Source organism: Esox lucius, chromosome 15, assembly GCF_011004845.1.
Source record: "Esox lucius isolate fEsoLuc1 chromosome 15, fEsoLuc1.pri, whole genome shotgun sequence".
Classification (NCBI taxonomy): Eukaryota; Metazoa; Chordata; class Actinopteri; order Esociformes; family Esocidae; genus Esox; species Esox lucius.
The window spans coordinates 26,075,703-26,097,064 of record NC_047583.1 but is presented as its reverse complement, the minus strand read 5'-3'; the positions used below and the strand labels follow the sequence as shown (position 1 = coordinate 26,097,064).

The 21,362-nt window shown below is 41.6% G+C and overlaps 1 protein-coding gene across 1 annotated transcript in view; it reads left to right on the top strand.

Moving 5' to 3' along the window:
* lrfn5a (leucine rich repeat and fibronectin type III domain containing 5a) overlaps positions 1-21,362 on the top strand; it is a 64,784-nt gene that overhangs the window by 30,594 nt on the left and 12,828 nt on the right. The gene's annotated exons all lie outside the window — the stretch shown is intronic.

The window sequence follows — 21,362 nt, the reverse complement described above, 5'->3', positions numbered from 1 at the left end:
CCTAACAGATTTGACACTGCTACAGCTATATACTAAGTCCTAACTGATTTGACACTGCTACAGCTAAATACTAAGTCCTAACAGATTTGACACTGCTACAGCTATATACTAAGTCCTAACAGATTTGACACTGCTACAGCTATATACTAAGTCCTAACTGATTTGACACTGCTACAGCTAAATACTAAGTCCTAACAGATTTGACACTGCTACAGCTAAATACTAAGTCCTAACTGATTTGACACTGCTACAGCTAAATATTAAGTCCTAACAGATTTGACACTGCTACAGCTAAAGTCCTGATATGACACTGCCGCCAGGAGTGTGAATATTCTGAACAATATTCATTTTTCAATCAGTATTTCAAGGTCATAGTGAGTTAGGTTTGGCATTCTTCGATACCACTAGAAAGGCAAGCATTTTTGGATCCCGAAAAATGCAGCCGGTAAAGAGGTGTTGACTCATATTGTAACGCTGTTGACGGAGGTTGGACACAGGTGCAAGGAGAACAGGGGACTTTAATAACGGAACTTGAAAATTGCAGGATTTGAGAAAAGAAACTGATAACAAGACATGAAAACAAATCAACATTCCAAAGGAAACAAAATCCAAACAATGACAGAGCGAGAGAGGGCACTGGGTCTTGCTGGCATAGCAGGCCTGGCACTGAAATCCACTGAAAAGTATAGGAAAACTTAGCTAATTTCATCGGTAGCTGGCTCTGTGTATTAAACCGATAAAACATTGGTGGAACTTTCCCTTTAAGGTTGAGATGCAACCCAAAGAAATAGCAGATGGAAGGAAAAGCTATATAGAGAATATGATTATAGGTGTGATTGCCTTGTATATGCAGACACAGGAAAAATTAATGACTTTCAATTGGTTGGTAATATGTGATTGCTTTGCATGTCTCCTGCTGCTTGGCAGTGGGCAACCAGATGGAAGAGAAGAGCGGTTTGGAGTGATTGCCCATTAAATCCTGCATTCTTATCTAAATGTAAAATCAATACAGGAAATGAGATCAGAGTAAAGTAAGATGCCAAGAGATCAGGTAAAGTCCATACAATGTGCTTGTAGTTGGATCAAACCGAAAACACAATAGTTGCACTAGCACATACTTATTGAAATAATATTGGATGTCATGACCTGCATAATGTAGTTGAGTCAGCACCATATAAACTGCTTGTAACTGCATCATGCTGTGGATCAGGGATGGGCAAACATTTTAGCTCAAGTGTCACATTGAATTTCGGAATTCTTTAGAGGTCAGCACTTATTTTCATTTCCTTTAATGAGCAATTGTACAAAAAAAATGCAATCTATATGACAATTTACACAGTAGATCATTCTGTCATCACTATCCATTTAGTTGAGTGACAGGTGAAAGTGTCAGTGTAGTGACACTCTCCTAAAATGTCCATTGTGGACCTTTTCTGTAGGTCATTCTTCCTGTACTACAGTACGATTAGGCCAGGGCAGCTGTGCCATATTTTATAATAGAGTGCCTTTGATACTTGGTACATATTTAGAGGGGGAGCCAACATGTCTGGAAATATGTCTGGAAAGATCCACAGCACATTCCATAGGCATTCCTTAGGCATTCCATAGAACACTTGACTAAAATAATATGCAACAATCCACCTGCTTTATCCAATTTCATAATGAGGCCACAGGAAATGAGTCATTTTTGGGGGGGATCCAATACAAGTTTAATGAGTGCGGAAGTGACTATAAACAGTATGTACATTTTGCTGCCAGGCCAACTGTATCGCTCCGAACTCCAGTCCCATCCTTCCATTGCACATTTATGTTATTATCCCTGACATCATGGAATTACAGTGTTGTATTGCTTGAGTGTACATGTCGGGACCAGATGTCCCCACATAGATAGAAAAACCTGATATATTGGTCATTACAACGTTTTTGGGTCGACCCCCACTATTTACAGGTTTTAGGTTTAGGGTAGAAATGTTGGGCACAATGTTCAAATAAGCGCTGGGTTACGTTTAAAGCATAAAGATTAGGGTTAGGTTTAATGTTAGGGGATAGAGAACACCGATTTCTGGATCGAAAAGCTTTACTCACTCTATAAACACTCCATTTTGCCAAGCGGCAAAGGCGTGGCTTACTTTTTCCTTGGACAAAAGGATTTACAGATTGGGCTGTGAAAAAAAAAAAAAGAAATCAAATAAACAAACCAAACGACCAAGATGAAAGAGAGGCGGGGATGGAGGGAGGGATGTTTTGCGCGATGATGAGTGTTCCACTTGTGCTTCCTGACAGCTGTGTTGAGTGGCTGACCAGGCTGCTTGAGTGAGCAGAGCCCCCACCTGACTCACACTCACTATGCACCACGCTACATACTTCCAGGGGTGTTCTGCTCCACATGCGGAGTGAACACGCCGTTACATAAGCAGACCGTTTTGTCTGCCGTGTCTCTTCAGGGTTGTCTGATCCATGACAAAAACAAATTCAAAATGAAGGGACGCACTTAATTGCCTGGCACTACCTACCAATCTCCATCAAAGAGTTTCCATGCATTTCTAAGTACTTAATTGTTTTTGCATTATTCATGTCTGTTTAATTGCACGGGCCTGATCTAGTACGGCTACTGTTGTGTTTGTTCCACTGTTTGAATTATTCAGTGGGGCAACTGGCTGGGATGTTTTTCTCCTTTGAGTTTACCCAGGTGATGCACAAATAGAGGCCATTGGCTTAGATGTGTATTCCGGGCTGTGGATTCTATCACATGCCTGTGCTCTGAGGCACGGCTCTTCGCAGTATCACACGTGAAGCCATGTTTAAATTCACTCCTCAAACACAAATGCGCCTACATACCCTAGATATTGACGGGTCGCCCCAGTGGTTTTCCTGTATGTACTACAATGTTTCCCGGAGTGTAGCAACAGATGACAAGGGGGAAAATAACAGCCAAATACAGACTACACTTTCATTGTGGATGATGATTCTTCTGTTGGCAGGAGCAGGGGTTGAGATCAAGGTTACCGATCACAACAGACTGTTTAAACTCTGTTAAGAATTCAAATGGATAACAGGCACAGGGCGTCATGTCGGTGAACATTTCCTGGCAGGATTTATTCACTGATTATTTATCCTCAGCATAGCACCACTGGACCTGGGCAGTAAAGTTGTGTCTTTGTTTTCCTCAAATTTGCTTAGGCATGCAATTAATGGCCCACATGACCTTCACTCTACCTCATATCGGAGCCTAATTAAAGTGTCTAACAAAACCTCCTGCCCTATCTTTGCATTATAGGGAGGTTCAGTGTAAGTGTGCGTGTATAACGTTGTGGTACATTTGTTTGAAGTGATCGGTGTTGAAGAAAACAAAATGTTCCCTTTTAATCAGTCATGTTTGATACGACGATCTACACATGTGGACAGCCTAAATACGAACATCAGTCCCACATTTTAACGCCAAACAGCTGTTGAGTTGGTTTGGAAGCCCCATCAGATTGAATCTTCACTTTTTACTGCATTAAACAGACAATCATGCTCTTTTTTCTTAAAAGAAAAGAAAACCATTGAAATCTCCTTGGCCATCCCAATTGTCCACTTGGGTGGTATCCATCTGGGCCTCGTCACTCTAAGCTGTCAGCAGAGCAGTGTTTGTTACTACAAGGAGCAAAAGCTCCCTACAGAACAATCTGACAAAGCCTCACATGCTCGTTTTGCATTCTCTGCCATTCTCCTTTCCCATGACACCCAGCTTTGTAAATGACTTTCCATTGATTGCACACAAGATTTACCTCAGCTTAGGTCACACTTTTGCTGCCCGTGTCCGTCTCGGTTTGTGTGATTCCTGTCGCTGACTGCACTCGGTCTCAGAGATGGAGATGGCTGGGGTACTGCAAGGGTTGAAATCTGAAATGAATGTCTCCGCCTACCCCGTCTTCTGTTTCGCTGTAGTCACGTGCTGAGGGATCGAGAGCCTCGGTCCCTCCTCGTTCCGCTTGCTATGTGCTCGAGGTGGTGGCGCCCCCGGATTCTCGGCCAGACACGTGCTGCTACCTTGCTGTTCAAGCATCCAATTAGTTTAAAAAATGATTTGCATTCACCTGAGCACATAACAAGAAACCTCTTCTACACAATCAGGCCCTAATTGGCCGTGAATGGAAAGTGTTTATAAGTACATCACGTTGCACATGCTCATGCTCAAGAAAATTGCATTGATAATAGCAGTTAACCCCCTGGGCCTTGGTGGATGAGACCGGTTCAGCACAAGGTTTTGGCCACGTGTGTGAACCATAGGTAGAACCATTGGTAGAGTCTATCAACACACACGTCACTCAGGGGTTGGGAAGGGCTGGTTGGTGCACACGATGACCTGGAGTGTTAAGACACTTTTTTTAATTTGTAACTTTTGCTTTTACAACATGACTTTGTACAGAAACTTAACTGTTGAGCACTTTGAAATGCATTTTATGTTAATAATTTACTATATAAATAATTTAATTTGAATTCCTCACTAGTGTAAGTCACTTAGATATAATTATAAACTGAGTGGTTTGAATCACAAATCCTGTGTCCGTGATGCGTCAAGCATTATAACAGCTCTAAGCAGTGCTATATTGGCCATATGTCACATCCATTTTTAATATGTAAATTGCTTATGAGTGTGCTTGGTAATGGTAATTGTGAGCTAAGCTGTTCTCTATGGTAGTCATTACATATCCATGGCTGTTATTTTCTAGAAGAAGAAAATGAACACTGAACACTGTCAAACAATGAAATAGATACAACTGTAGTCAGACACATGATGTCTATTAGGAGAAAACTGCCTGATGTACAACCATCGTGGAGCATAATGTGGCCTTAACTGTATGGAATTTCTAAAAACCCTCTTCGGCCAGACTGTCTTGTTTAATTGTCCCAGCAGATAGGGTTGTGTGATAGGAGATTAGCAGCCCTGGGGCCAGTGGGAAGCCATTCAGGCCATTATCAGCTCATCTAAGTGGCCTACCTGCCTGGGAATCAGCATGGCTGCCATGAAAGCAACGTAGCCAAAGGCTACCTTCCGTCTCCATCAGCTCCTCCTCTCATGCGAGCCCTCGTACATTTCCATATCATATCTGTGGATTTTGTCTGCCGGCTGCTCAGTTCAGGTTGGTGCCATTGTTTCAGCTTCACACAGGAGCACCTGAGGGAGATTGTTTTCGTTGGCTTGCAGTGCATGCAATTTAGTGTAAGTTGCCAATGTAAATACAGACAGAGAAGGAATACAGGGTATTTGAGCCCATCACCGTGGCATTTACCACTCTCTGCCCCCGCTCCACAGAGCGTTAATGGGTGTTGCCACAGCTCAGATCAAAGCCGCTGTTGAACTCCCATACATTGTTCCAAGTTCAAGGCGGTAAGTGGCGACTGATGCAGCGGATTTCTGGAAAGCCCTCGCCTCGTCGTCTTCACCCACGGAGGTGCCCCATTCTCCTCGTCTCAGAACATCTACAGGGCAGCGTCAGGCTGTTCTGATCAGACCCACGTGACTGAAGGCGCTCAGCAGGGGGGGTCTGCTCTCTTGGGGAGATGAAAGATGGGTTTAGGGAGGCCTGGAATCTTATCGGACCTGGAGGAGGATGGCTATATATGGATCACTAGGCAGCATACTCCTCTTGCCCTTTGCATGGTTTTTGGCTGCTTAGCATATGGGCCCACTGATAGGTCTCTTTCCAGCCAAGACTTATGCCTCCAGCTCCCCTGACTCTCATCTACTGAAATATGACCTGGACAAAACAACTGCAAAATATATCCTGGTGTGCACAGGTTTTTTTAAGGGTCATTTGGCTCTTGGTACACCATATCTTTATAGTTAAGCAGGTAACATTTTCTTCTGAAATAACTGCGGATGTGTGTCTTTATTAGTGAACCAATTCACTGAGTAGGCCACGGGTCTATGGAGATATCTCTCTAGGCTGGTGATTCCTGAAGTGATGTAGTGTTGCAAGACGTTTCGGAACAGTAATCACAGGTTTAATACTGAAACAGTGTAATACAAAATTGCTACCTCTAGCTTTAATGGACTACACACTCACTCAAAAAAATTTGTCTGTGTGCTCGTTCAGACCTAAATAGCTTCACCAGTCATCAGCGTCGATGTTTACCTCGGTAGCAAATGTCTAGATTAGTTGTGACAATGCACTTGCATAATTCTCCCCGGTTTGTCCTGAAAAAAAACCCAGATTAGATTTAACTTAATGTCATACATATAAAATGCAGTTTAAGAATCCACTACTGATTTATCTTTGCCAGAACAATAACAGGCTATACCGTTTCATGTATTCTACAAAACTATATCATTCTTGATATGTTAATGGAAATCCACTCAGGGATAAGGAAAGATGTTATATATGTTCTGGGGAGTATTTCATGATTTTCTTGAGGAAGAAAGGGGGCTTACCTATTTGGCAACAGACAATGCCCTCCAAAGTAAAACCTGATATCCTTTCAGAAGTAACATGGTATCCCTAAGGTGACATGATGTCCCTGGATAAGTGACATGATGTCCCTGAATAAGTGACATGATGTCCCTGAATAAGTGACATGATGTCCCTGGATAAGTGACATGATGTCCCTGGATAAGTGACATGATGTCCCTGGATAAGTGACATGATGTCCCTGAATAAGTGACATGATGTCCCTGGATAAGTGACATGATGTCCCTGGATAAGTGACATGATGTCCCTGGATAAGTGACATGATGTCCCTGGATAAGTGACATGATGTCCCTGGATAAGTGACATGATGTCCCTGGATAAGTGACATGATGTCCCTGGATAAGTGACATGATGTCCCTGAATAAGTGACATGATGTCCCTGGATAAGTGACATGATGTCCCTGGATAAGTGATATGATGTCCCTGGATAAGGGACATATTCACCTTGGATAAGTGACATGATGTCCCTGGATAAGTGATATGATGTCCTTGGAGAAGTGACATATTCACCCTGGATAAGTGACATATTCACCATGGATAAGTGACATGATATAACTAGAGAAGTAACATATTATGCCTAGAGAATTGACATAATATCCTTAGAGAAGTTAAATGATGTAACTAAAGAAGTGACATATTACTCCTAGAGAACTGACAGAATATCCCTGGAGAAGTGGAATGATATATCAAAGGAAGTGACATGATACCCCTAGAGTACTGACATACGGTAATATCCCTGGAGAAGTGGAATGATATAACTAGAGAGGTAACATTATATCCCAATGTAATACTCTCAGCATTATAGACTTCAACATAAAATGGAGGTCTAAAACCCTACATTGCACTATGGGAAAAAATGCAAGGCATGACATCCTAACAACAGGCCACATTTAGAGCATAGATTGTGTTGGTATGTGTGTGTGTTGGCGTGTGACAAGTGAAACTCTGTATTTATTTATTTTTAAACAGAGTTTCTATTTTAAAACAGGTGCCTATTATATGGAAAAATACACTTTAAAGATCCACCAATCGATTGGTAAAGAACTGTTGACTAAATATGTGTTAAACGTACACATCAGCTTTGTCTACAGCAGTAATAGCAGCTTGTACAGCAGCCTAGAGCACATATGACACTTTCCACCTCTATGAGGTGGAGGGGACAGGTTTCTCTTTTAAGACCTGTGATTCAGTGAACAACATGTCTAAGGAACCAGGGGAAATCAGACTGGTACCTCAACAAGCCTCGTCACAGTGTCATGAGCTGCTTCACCCTATTTATTAACATGGATCTCATTATATGCGGCGACGGGTTCATGTTCCTTTCCAATTAAAAGACCTGAGTGGACAGGTAAACACACACATACAGAGAGAAACACACATGCCCTCAATGCACACAGGCATTTACACTAGCAAATATGAAAAGAGATGGCGAGAGAATGAGACTGAGAGAGAGATGAAGGGAGAAAAAGAAAGGGGGGAAATATAGTCCAGTGACTCAGAGTGCTTTCCTTCCAGAATGCTCTATTGTCTCCTTTTGATGAGAGTCTCCAAGGGACGAGGGCAGAGAGCTTTATGCAGCACAGTGGTGGATGCTGCCTTTCACTGGGGGGAGTAGCCCTTTGGAGCACACAGCTCTGGGTTTCAGCTCTTGTTTCCTGTCTAAGATGCTGATTTATGTGAAATTCTCTGCAGAAATTGCTGGCGCCATCATTTTGTTTTTTCTGTGGAAAAACAGTATGTAGCCCCTAGTCATCACCTAAGTAAAGCTACTTCTTCAGCTGTTTAATAAAGACATATACTATAGTTTTAGAAGGCCCTAGTGATGTGGCATCTAGAAGTTATGTTGACTTTGGGGAAGATATATGACTGGAATAACCAAATTAGTTATTTGCCACTGCTCTTCTATTGTCTTTCACAATGCAAGAACATTTAATCACAACAATGCAGAGACAAAAAAGTATAAGAAAATAAACCTGGAAAAAGGGAAATGAAAGGATTACCATGTCACATATGCAGGCAAAGTTCTGTTGTCTGGTTCAAAAAATGTTATGTCTTGTTTTATCTTCAAAAGCAAAACCCAGAAATAGTGATATAAATAGTTCAGAACACTTTAACAGATGCATTCTTTTTGGAGACATGGCCACGGCTGTAGTTGATATCAACGTGTTTTTGATCTCTGTGTGTGCAGGCAGGCTTACACATGTATGCCCATGTTCTGCTTTGAGCGTCCATACGCTGTCCACCTCACTTTTCCTCCAGTCCACAAAGAAAGAGAGCGACTAAAGAAATCAATATGTAAGTGGGCTGTAAATTCGGTCTGAAGCCTTGTTGCCCTAAGCCTTTTAACACCTTCTCTCACGCCCTTTCTCTCTCTCTGGCAAAGTAAACAGTCCTAGGATGCTGCAGAAGATCTCTCTTCTCTCTCTCTGTCTTTCCTTTCTCTTTATTCTGAGGACGGCCCTCTGAGGGTTGCACCCACTGAGGGTTAGAAGTATTACTGCAGTTCAGTGCCAGTGCAGCGCAATGTAACCCCGTTACTGGCCTGCACTCAGAGACTCCGGGCTACACAGCAAAGCTGCCATGCTGAGATAAGAACCCTTTAGCAACCCTTCACCAGATGATTCCCTTGGCCTGTATGTGTAAGCCACTCCAACGCTGCCAAAATCATTAACCGCAAGGTTACTATATTTGCATTGGTGTTCTATATTTAGCAACATATGCCAAAAGTACTTTTTTTTTAATTCTGAATGGTATTGATGCTGTTGTCACAGCTTATTCTCGGGACTAGTAGATAAGCAGCCTATTGCAACAAACATTGGTCATCATACTAACACAAGTTAAAACATCAATATTTGCTGAAATCATCCACACAGCTAATCTCAGTTGTGACCATCACTGGCCATTGATTTACTGCTCCTTAAAGTGAATGCTGAGGTAATCCTTTGGTCCTGATAGAATATTGCAACTTTTCTGGATGGGTAGCCAATGTAAATGTATCCTGCAGTTACAGTCTAACGCTTCAGCTATACCACACATGTTACTGTCCATCAGCATTGTTATTTACATAATTAATTTCTTCCAAACAGTGGATGTTCCCTGTTCCCAGTGTTTTGGCATGACGTTGTTCAGGGGACTTTACGGTGACCTTTGTATAGACCAAACCCACAACAATTCTCATCAGATGTCTTGTGCGCTCAAGCACCAGTCACTAGGCTGTAACGTTGATGTAGGATAGCTGAGCTGTATCAATTCTAACACATTAGAATTGTGATGACGTTTTGAAGGCTGTTAGCTGTTTTTATCTTGCGAAGTAGATGTCTTAGGGTAGACTAGATATAATTGAAGCGTTTGTTTACTTGATGAAAAATACTGCAATTGATCCGACACCTCACAGTATTGTGATTTCCTGAAATTGGTGAATCCTTTCTCTATACCAAACAAAGCCTTACAAACTACTAGCTAGACGGCTGCATAAAATCAAGAGGGACGGTACGATCCACAGTGTAATTCTGTGAAAGGGGTAATATATATTCTTCCAAGAATTCTGTCCATTATCTTCGGATTCTGGTAGTTTTACAATTTCCTTCATAAGTCTAAGGCATACATTTATTTTTTAATCAGGCAGAATTTCCTAGAGGAATGTAAGGCCCCTTCCTGAACCAAGGCAATTTTGAGTTCCTAAAAGTTTTAGTGACCTGCTTTTCCCTACTTGCATAGAATACTTAGACCCTTTAATGACATGGGTCCGACTTCACAGGGGCACCTTCAGGTGTTTATTACAACCATAAACAGGGAAAGATCATGTCATACAAGCCAATTTCTCTTCTCAACACAGACAAAGATATTAACATATAAGCAAAAACGAAATGTTTGGGTAGGCACACATTTACCTATTTTTATTTCACCCACTGAAAATACTTTTTACTGACTTCATGTCTCCTCTCCTTCTATTGCCTTTCGAACAAACAAACTGCCAGTCAATAATCCCCTAGACAGATAGGGTACCGGAATTCCCCATTTATAACCCGCACTGTGTATAAATCGCACCATTCATTTTATTACGCACCCATATATTAACCACATTTGCCCAAATAATTTTCACTCATACATACATTGTACATTAATTTTAAACATCTGTCAGTGTGCTACCAAAATGAATTTGTTGAAGAATAAAATATGTTTTTGAAAACCCTGTAACGCCAATTGTATCATATTTGATACATGAGTTTCTGAGACATCAACATGAGCAATAGGCTACTTTCCGCAACATCACTGAAAATATAAGCGAAATGATATAGCTTTGCAAATGCAGATGGCCTAAAAGCTTAACTAACGTGTATACTATCGTATATTAAGTGCACAATATAGCAAGGCCTAAAAAACAAGATAATGTATATATAATGTAAATAAATAATGTCTGCTGCCAATGTAGAATATAGCTGAGATGTAAATTGATAAATAAATCCTCTGCGCTTTTCTCGCATGCGAGAGGTGACAGTGGGTTTTTGCTGGAGCTGCTGGAGGTTTCCAACGTGAGACATGAGACATAATAAATCAGGGGTTGACATAACATTTTTTGACACGTGTCATTCGGCCAAGTAAGACCGATTTTTGACTTTATTTGATTTTTTACACCCAACAGCTGAATGTACTCCAAAAACAAAAACGTAAGATGCACACATTTCAAAGCGCTTCTCGAATTTCATCCATCATAGTTGCAAGTCATAATTTCTCCAGTTTATGAGCGTAGGCCTGCCAACCCATTGGTCAAAGTGTCTGTGCATGACCACACATTCCTCCCGAAATGTGTTCATAATCTGTGTATAAGCCACGGTTTATAAACAGGAAATGACGGTACATACACTCACCTAAAGGATTATTAGGAACACCATACTAATAATGTGTTTGACCAACTTTCGCCTTCAGAACTGCCTTAATTCTATGTGGCATTGATTCAACAAGGTGCTGAAAGCATTCTTTAGAAATGTTGGCCCATATTGATAGGATAGCATCTTGCAGTTGATGGAGATTTGTAGGATGCACATCCAGGGCACGAAGCTCTCGTTCCACCACATCCCAAAGATGCTCTATTGGGTTGAGATCTGGTTACTATGGGGGCCATTTCAGTACAGGGAACTCATTGTCATGTTCAAGAAACCAATTTGAAATGATTCGAGCTTTGTGACATGGTGCATTATCCTGCTGGAAGTGGCCATCAGAGGATGGGTACATGGTGGTCATAAAGGGATGGACATGGTCAGAAACAATGCTCAGGTAGGCCGTGGCATTTAAACAATGCCCAATTGGCACTAAGGGGCCTAAAGTGTGCCAAGAAAATATCCCCCACACCATTACACCACCACCACCTGCCTGCACATTGGTAACAAGGCATGATGGATCCATGTTCTCATTCTGTTTATGCCAAATTCTGACTCTACCATCTGAATGTCTCAACAGAAATCGAGACTCATCAGACCAGGCAACATTCTTCCAGTCTTCAACTGTCCAATTTTGGTGAGCTCGTGCAAATTGTAGCCTCTTTTTCTTATTTGTAGTGGAGATGAGTGGTCCCCGGTGGGGTCTTCTGCTGTTGTAGCCCATCCGCCTCAAGTTTGTGCGTGTTGTGGCTTCACAAATGCTTTGCTGCATACCTTGGTTGTAACGAGTGGTTATTTCAGTCAAAGTTGCTCTTCAATCAGCTTGAATCAGTCGGCCCATTCTCCTCTGACCTCTAGCATCAACAAGGCATTTTCGCCCACAGGACTGCTGCATACTGGATGTTTTTTCCTTTTTACACCATTCTTTGTAAACCCTAGAAATGGTTGTGCGTGAAAATCCCAGTAACTGAGCAGATTGTGAAATACTCAGACCGGCCTGTCTGGCACCAACAACCATGCCACCCTCAAAATTGCTTAAATCACCTTTCTTTCCCATTCTGACATTGTTTGGAGTTCAGGAGATTGTCTTGACCAGGACCACACCCCTAAATGTATTGAAGCAACTGCCATGTGATTGGTTGATTAGATAATTGCATTTATGGGAAAATGAACAGGTGTTCCTAATAATCCTTTAGGTGAGTGTAGAGCACAGCTGACAATGCCAACTAAAACCCTGGTTTGTGCAGTACCTTCATCCTTCAAGTCACTGCTAGTTCAAATTGTTGTGTATTGTTTGTCTAGTTTTTTCTTTATATATTTTTTAATGCTTACTTTATTGACGTCACATGCCATGTCATAAGAATTTCACTGCTCAGAACGATGTTATTTTGTGCATTTGACAACAAACAAGACTTTGACCTACAATGGTTGCATTGTGTGCCCTGTAAGGCATATATTTAGCAATTCATTTATTTTAGAAAATGGGCATTTTGGTTTTGATCATTGATTTATTTCATGAATCTTTCATATCAGCTCATGAAACATGGGTTCAAGACTTTATATATCGCATTCATATTTCTACTTATTACATAGAGAAAACCTGCTTAAATAAATAGTATAACAATGGGAAGTGGGAAATCAGGTAGCGATGGTAAGATTGTTTTAAATGTCAAATCTTAGGCTTCAATAATTGGGTTAAAACCAATGTACAACCCTGTAAAAATGCAAGTCATTTAAACCCTATATAGAATAGAAAATAGTACAAAGACAACATATTGCGGCAAGCTTGCTCAAAAGAATAGAGAAGTTAGACAGGGACTGGTATTTTATACACATCCTATGTTTCTTACACCACACAACCCCAGGAAAAGTCTATATAAGAATTCAACAAGGAACATGAACCCTGGCCATTTAAGGCTCGTTCAAGGTAACCACATTTCTGAAATTCATACTGTCCCAATCCCCTGAATACAAACAAATGACTGGAAAGCTTGCATAATACAAAGAAAGGACCTGGTGGAACATCTCACAACTAATTAGATTGAATGGCAACAGGTCAGTAACATGATTGGGTAAAAAAAGAGCATCCCAGAGAGGATGAGTCTTTCTGTCACGTTATACAGTGGTTGAGTGGAGGGAACCAGGCACCGCCAGAGCACGTTCGAATGTGCGTTTATTAAAGCCAAAAAATAAAGGAACAGCACACATGAAAACGGAAAGAAAAGAAACACTTACAAACACGTATACAGACAAGCAACAATAACCGACAAGTGAGGGGAGCAGAGGAGAAACATTTAAACACATACTGATGGAATGATTGGGATCTGGTGTGCGTGATTGAAGACGTGACAATGAACCAGTCCGGGAAGCGTTTGTGAAACCGGGAAAAACGGGAGATGACGGACCCTTCCATCACCCCACCGTTACACTTAATGGGGAGGGGTTCACCACTCTGTGAAAGACTGGGCAGGCAAATAATGCAACAATTTCAGAATAACATTTCTCAACCTAACATTTTGGAGATCTCATAATCTACTGTACATAATATCATTAAAAGATTCAGAGAATCCGGAGAAGTCTCTGTACGGAGGGGACAGGCCTGAAAACCAATATTGGATGGCCGTGATCTTCGGGCCCCCAGGCAGCACTGCATTAAAAACCGACACGATTCTGTAGTGGAAATCACTGCATGGGCTCAGGAACACTTCTGAAAACTATTGTGTGTGAACACAGATTGTCACTGCATCCACAAATGCAAGTTAATTCACTACCATGCAAAGAAGAAAACAGATATAAACGCTGCCATGTTCTCTGGGCCCAAGCTCATTTAATATGGACTAAGGCAAAGTGGTAAACAGTCCTGTGATTTGACTAATCAAAATTTGAAATTATTTTTGGGAATCATGTACGCCGTGTCCTCCTGGCAAAAAAGGAAAGGGACCATCCGGCTTGTTATCAGCGCGCAATCCAATAGTCAACATGGCGTGTGTGACTTGCACAACTGTGAAGGCACCATTAGTCCATCCTAAACTCTTTACAGCACATTTGTTAAATATTATGGCAGTTATTTCATCACAGCCAAAAGACGTCATTGGCAGTTTTTGTGTGCTGAACTATACTGTATATACAGATTTTGAACCAACATATGCTGCCATCCAAATCTTTTTCAGGGAAGGCCTTGCTTATTTCAGCAAGACAATGCCAAATCACAATATGCATTTATTACAACAGCATGTATCTGTAGTAAAAGAGTCCAGGTGCTAAACAGACCTGCCTGCAGTCCAGACCTGTCAACCATTGAAAACATTTGGCACATTATGAAAATGAAATGAAGAACATGACAAAGGAGATCCCGAACTGTTGAGCAGCTGAAATCATATATCAAGCAAGAATGGGAAAACATTTCACACTCAAAACTACAGCAGTTGGTCTCCTCAAATATCAGAACGCTTACAGTGTGTTGTTAAAAGAAGAGATGCAACACAGTAATAAACATGCCCTTGTCACTTTTTTGAAACGTGTGGCTGGCATTTAATTCAAAATTGGCATATATTCTTCAAAAAACAATACAATTTCTCTGGTTCAACATTTGATGTTTTCTTTGTACTATTTTCAAATTGATATAGGGATAAATTATTTGCACATCATTGCATTCAGTTTTTATTTTCATTTTACGCAGCGTCCCAACTCTTTTGGAAACGGGGCTGTACCATACTTACGTGAACACAGTAAAGTCATAATGTCATTTCAAGTAATCACATTCACAGACGGCTTTGTAGAATATGATATCTTATTGGAGAGAGGGAGAAAATAGCTCTCTCCTCTCTGCTGTTCCAAATGCTCTAAACCATTCACTTTAAGACAGGGTGAAAGCTGGACTACAATTGCTCATAGCTACATTCTCCATATAAATTTCTGAGGCATTGCTAACAACACAAAAAGATCTCTCAGTGACCAGTGGTTGATCTCAGTTTGCAGTTTTTTGTCCCCCCTAATCTGATAATGGTTGTTGCTCAAATCATTCTATGGTTTAGCTCAAGTAACAACACACCGTACATTTGTCTTTCTCACGCACGCACTCTCACTTAGACGCGCATGTACAGTACACACACGCTCACCCACATGGCCACTCAGCATCGAAGTAAGCTTTCACATTTAGAAAGGCCCTGTGCTGATCGGTAACATATTTGCACTTAGATTTGTTCCACAAACACATCCCTAAATTGTGTTTTCAATTTTATCGAATATAGGTGTGTGTGATTTGTTCTACTGATCACAGCATCAAATCCCATGACGTCATTTCAAATGAAAAGCTTGGTTTCTTCATGTTATCGAAGCATGTGTATTGAATCATGCTTCAGAGAAGTGCACATCCCTAAAGTCGGCATGTTGATATGATTCTACTGTGAGTATTTTAAGCACCATCACACAATGCCAACCTAACTCCGGCTGACGTTCACGTCAACGCTCTCAATGTGCCCCAGGGACAGCTGCCAAGCCACAGGGCTCTTTAATCTCCCTCCTCATCCCCCTCTTCTATATACCACTGCCCTCCAAGGTGTGTGTTGACATATCTTAAACATTTATGGTAACAATTTGAGTGCGATGGAAACGTCTCCTTTCAGAGCACTTAAATCATTCAGAATGTGCGTCGCGTGTAAAATCTGATCAATGTGAATTATGGAGTGTTTGTGTTTTGGCCGTGTGCATTATTCATGGTTTGGACTGTCTTCGGCAGATCTCTCCTCTTACTCTCCTCCTGCCGTTGTTTGCACGCCACTGCACTGTCACCGGACCATCGTTTATTGATGAACAGGATACAGAAATAAACCAGTGCCTCTCGTACAACCCCTCTTTGGCATTAACATCCCAACGTACTTCTGATTATGTTGTGCTGAGATCGTTTCATACACCGTTTATTATGGCGTGAATGCAACGTAGAAGGCTCCCGACATGAACTCGGAATTACAGAAGATAGAAGGCCATTTTTCATTTACTGATATTTTAAGGGACATTGCCTGGCTCTGTAATAAGGTTTGAGTTCCCATACTGATTAGTAATTTTTATTTGGCTGTTTTCCTTGTTTAATAGGATATTAAAGTAGTTACAGTATCTCACAGAAGTGAGTACACCCCTCACATTTTTGTAAATATTTGATTATATCTGAATTATACACTGAAGAAATGACACAATGTAAAGTAGTGAGTGTACAGCTGGTATAACAGTGTACATGTGCTGTCCCCTCAAAATAACTCACACAACAACAGTAAGTATACCCCTAACTGAAAATGTCCAAATTGGGCCCACTTAGCCATTTTCCCTCCCTGGTAGCATGTGACTCGTTCGTGTTACAAGGTCTCAGGTGTGAATGGGGAGCAGGTGTGCTGAATTTGGTATCATTGCTCTCACACTTCCTCATACTGGTCACTGGAAGTTCAACATGGCACCTCATGGCAAAGAACTCTCTGAGGATTTGAAAAAAATAATTGTTGCTCTACATAAAGATGGCCTAGGCTATAAGATGATTACCAAGACCCTGAAACTGAGCTGCAGCACGGTGGCAAAGAACATTCAGCGGCTTAACAGGACAGGTTCCACTCAGAACAGTCCTCGCCATGGTCGACCAAAGAACTTGAGTGCACATGCTCAGCGTCATATCCAGAGGTTGTCTTTTGGAAATGGACATATGAGTGCTGCCAGCATTGCAGCAGAGGTTGAAGGGGTGGGGGGGGGGTGGGGTCAGCCTGTCAGTGCTCAGACCATACACTGCACACTGCATCAAATTGGTCTGCTTGGCTGTCGTCCCATCTTCTAAAGATGATGCACAAGAAAGCCTGCAAACAGTTTGGTGAAGACAAGAAGTCTAAGGACATGGATTACTAGAACCATGTCCTGTGGTCTGATGAGACCAAGATAAACTTATTTGGTTCAGATGGTGTCAAGCGTGTGTGGCAGCAGCCAGGTGAGGAGTACAAAGACAAGTGTGTCTTGCCTACAGTCAAGCATGGTGGTGGGAGTGTCATGGTCTGGGGCTGCATGACTGCTGCCGGCACTGGGGAGCTACAGTTCATTGAGGGAACCATGAATGCCAACATGTACTGTGACATACTGAAGCAGAGCATGATCCCCTCCCTTGGGAGACTGGGCCGCAGGGCAGTATTCCAACATGATAATGACCCCAAAAACACCTCCAAGACCTTGCTAAAAAGCTGAGGGTAAAGCTGATGGACTAGCCAAGCATGTCTCCAGACCTAAACCCTTTTGAGCATATGTGGGGCATCCTCAAACGGAAGGTGGAGGAGCGCAAGGTCTCTAACATCCACCAGCTCCGTGATGTCGTCATGGAGGAGTGGAAGAGGACTCCAGTGGCAACCTGTAGAGCTCTGGAAGCTCTGAAACTCCATGTCCAAGATGGTTAAGGCAGTGCTGGAAAACTATGCTGGCCACACAAAATATTGAGACTTTGGGCCCAATTTGGACATTTTCAGTTAGGGGTGTACTGACTTTCATTGTGTGTTGTGTTATTTTGAAAGGACAGCAAATGTACACTGTTATACAAGCTGTACACTCACTACTTTACATTGTAGCGAAATGTAATTTCTTCAGTGTTGTCACATGAAAAGATATACTCAAATATTTACTAAAATGTGAGGGGTTTACTCATTTTTGTGAAATACTGTAAATTAGGTTAACACAGGCTTTCAATCCTACCTCAATCTTTGTGTGGAATAACGGACCCTTTCAGATGGACCTAAATCAGGGTGGACTTCCTCAACTATGGTTTAATTTCATAATTACACAATTGTATTGCTTCTCTTGTAGGTAATTATTGATTCAGAATGTTCCATAATGAAAGGCATTTCAATTTACTTTATTTTCTATATTCTATACCATTCTAAAATGTGCTCTTACAAAAAAAACATCCTGTTTGCAGAGCACTGCGTTAGAGTGTGTGACTTACATCCACAAAGAAAACCCATCTACATTGCATATAATTCTGCCTCCCTTGCCTCAAGGACATCTTACACTGATAATGTCATACTCTGTAGTCTCTCTATTTGTCTCTCTTTTTCTCCTTCCCCCTGTCATCTCTGTCTCTCACTCTCATTAATATTGAATTTATATCATGAACATTTTCCAATACTGTTTATGTGCATCCAAGTATGATCTTTGAAAATCTTGATCTTAATACTGACTAGGGAGTGTGCTCAGTTCAGCTCTCTCATTACTTTCATTACTTTTGCTATATTCATAACCATTCCTGGCTGCATCTTTGGTTATGTGCGACAAACTCTGTATCCTCAGTGCCAACTGGTTTATTTCGTGTACAATGGTTATAAAGCTGCTTCCAAATAATAGGTTACCTGTGTTCAGCCCCATAGATCACGATGAATATAGCACAGCAACATGGACTAAAGGTGTAATGTCTGTCAGTGAATGTATGTGTATGATCTAAAACTGTGTGTAGATGCCTGAAATCCCCACAAAAATAAGGAAATGTGATCTGTCTCAACAAGGTGATCCTCAGGTAATTTCCTGGTAAAGCTTTAACCAACTGGGTATGACGTTACAATTGGGGTTACTTTAAGGTTTAGGTTGAGGGATTGATGGTTAGGTTTAGGCATTAATGCTAGGTTAAGTTGAGGCATACAAGTCCAGTTGTTGAGGTTAAACCTAGGGTTAGCTTAGGGTAAGGTTTAGTACTAGTAAATAAGGAACATGCATTTCTGTGTTTCGGTTAGGTCTCGGGTCCACATAAGGATAGAAAGACGTGTTTGTGTGTGTGTGTGTGTGTGTGTGTGTGTGTGTGTGGGGTGGGGGGGGGGGGTGGATTAGACTGTGTGTAGCCGGAGAGAGTGTGTGATTGAGTATGTGCCAGATCACTGTGATGCAGATAGGTACCATGATGGTGTTCATGTCCTTCCTGCGGCTCTGCGTGGAATAAATGTCCCAGAGGGCATCATGAAGCAGACGGGGGACAACCGACTGGGAAAAGGAAAGGTTGAAGGATTGTAAACATTGCCGGTAGTTGATATGCGCAAACTTTGAGGACACAACTAGAGATGCCTTCCGGGCCATCAACCTTGCGAAGGAAGGCAGCACCATGAATAAGAATGATGTTTGGGACACTGCAGCCAAGGCAGATGTAATTGTGTGAGAGCCCTTACTCTACGTGATTCTCTCAAGATATTTGATATAATGAGAAATCATCAAACTTTGCATATTGAAAGTTACCTGAGGTATCTCTGTGTAAGTTCTATTTGTAAGACAACACACTGCTGTCACAGAGTCCAAGTTCAGCATTGGGATTAAACACTCCTGAGAGAAAAGTATCTACTTCCAGGAATCTGCATGCATAAAACATGCTCCCCACTACAGACAAACAGCTAGTCTGTCCACTCTGAGCCGCCCGCCTGGTCCTAATGCCAACCCTCTAGTGCTTCAGATCTTCCCAGCTCTAAAATCAGATACTTAATATTCCTCTGCAGATCTGTACCTATGCAATACTCTGTAGAGAGAGAGAGAGCACTCTCCACTAAAATATCATATTTTCATTTTCTCCATCCACTCGCATACTTTCTGGCCTTCTACACGCACACACACACACACACACACACACACACACACACACACAAATACACACACACACACACACAAACACACACACACATTAACACACACACACACACACAGCAGTATGTATAGCCTTGAAGGGAAAATCGATGGTAAAGAATTACAGTCTGGTAATGAACATGATCCTGCTGTCTGCACAGTGAGTGGGCAACAGTGTTGCTTTCATTACACTGTGGTGGCATGACCTTCCTGTGTGCTCTAGACTGTCACTGATGAGAAAATCTGACAGGCTGCCATGCCAAGCATTTCATTGGAGCTTCATGTCATTTCAGTCATTGTGTCACCAATGGCACCCTGTCCCCTATATGGTGCACTTCCTATGGACCCTGGTTGAAAGTATGGCGCAATACACTATTGGTAAAAAGTTGCCTTCTGGGAAACAATCACATGACAGACGTTGAATTTGTACTTACCTTTCAAGGGTTCTGTTATGTTATTAGTAGTGTCAGGTTTAGTTGTAGGGAACTTCTTTTCCTTCATAGAGACCCCATGTCATGGAAATCAGAGCATCCTACAAGCTAAATAAGGTAAATATTTGTTAATATGCAAGACAGGATTGAGGTTCTGGCATGTGTCAGTGTCAGTGTCACATATGTTATGACTGGATAAAATGATAGGCCTTTATGTCAGCATGACTCAATTCACTCTAAAGAACAGAATGAAATTCTCCTGTCAGTTATTTTCACACCTCATTACATTGGCTTTATTTAATTCACCCATCATCTTTTCTTTATAGCAGGGCAGGCGGGCTGAGTGACTAGTGAGACACTTATCTGCTCATTACATACTTTTCCCAGTGTAATTACGGTATTGATATCTTTCTGTGTCTCAGGGTCATGTGCGAGATGTGTCCACTGCTGTGCAGGCTTAAGCATTATGAAACCGCTCCTATGTCCTGTTCCCACACACATCTAATACTGTGTGAGTTATCCCAACACTGGGATAGCATGAGTCACTCCTCATATTGAGGAGATCAGAGCGGCAGGAATGAGTTTAAAAGTAAAAAGCTATGTGTTATGGTGTACAGTATGGAAGTCCCACATAGTGTAGTGCTGAAGATCCATATTTGTATTATCTGCAACAATTTATAATCTGGGAATGCATTTTATTAAAATGTACATTATGATTTAACATGTATGTATTGTCCTGCCATCAATAAAATGGTTGTCAGATGTTGCTAGTTTACAAGGGCCCTTAGAGGGCACTGCAATTGGCCAAGAGGTTTGGGAGTTTGTAATCAAATTTGGTTGCCTCACCGCATAACATGCTACCGATGCCTTGTAGTGGCTTGAGTGCCTGTGAGCTTGAGGTAGAAAACCAGAGTGTGTTTTTACTGGCATGTGAGGATACCAGTCTAGACTTCCTGGTTGAGTTGGCAGTGGGTTAAGAACCAGAA